The sequence below is a fragment of the Ictidomys tridecemlineatus genome, chromosome 8 (assembly GCF_052094955.1).
Source record: "Ictidomys tridecemlineatus isolate mIctTri1 chromosome 8, mIctTri1.hap1, whole genome shotgun sequence".
NCBI classification, from domain to species: domain Eukaryota; kingdom Metazoa; phylum Chordata; class Mammalia; order Rodentia; family Sciuridae; genus Ictidomys; species Ictidomys tridecemlineatus.
The window spans coordinates 2,061,587-2,062,276 of NC_135484.1; positions in this window are offsets into that span (position 1 = coordinate 2,061,587).

Consider the following 690-nt stretch of genomic DNA (forward strand, 5'->3'; position numbering starts at 1 on the left):
ATGCTCCAGAGGGCCTCTTCCTCCTGCTCCAGCACCACTCAGGCCTCGCAGCCTCTGGCACCCAGAAGAGCAGGCCCCAGCACCAGGGAGATCATACCATTCGGGGCACTGCCCGTGGTCCCAGATGCTCTGTGATGGTGACTCCAGTTTCTACTGAGCCTGAACCCTTGGCTGCCTACTTGAGGTGCACATGGTGACAGCAGCAAAGGGCAGATGGGAGAAGCCACATGCTGCCAGCAGCCCCAGCAGGTCCACAGGAGTCGGGCACAGGCAGTGTTAGGTGCAGGCCAGCACTCAGGCCAAGGGCTGCTGGGGACACTGGGGACGCTGGGGAAGTGGCAAGCCATGGGGGCCATGGAGGCTTGGGCAGGTGAGGAGCCCAAAGGAGCTCCAGTCTGAGGCTCCAGCCAGGGGCCTCCATTCGCCAGCAGGAGGGCTGTGAGCCGAGAGCTGGGCATGACACAGGTCCCTGGGAGTCAGCCCTGTGACCAGAGGGTCTGACACCAGCATCCCCAGCTTGAGCCTGACTCTGAGGCCGGCAACCTCCAGGTGGTCATGGGCACCCTCTGCCAGGAGGAAAGAATTAAGGCTGGGAAATCTGAAGTAGGTCTGAAGGAAGTTCAGAGAAAAATTAAAAACCATGCAATCCCAACTTTCAAAACCTGGAAAATAACACTAATAATCCCAAGA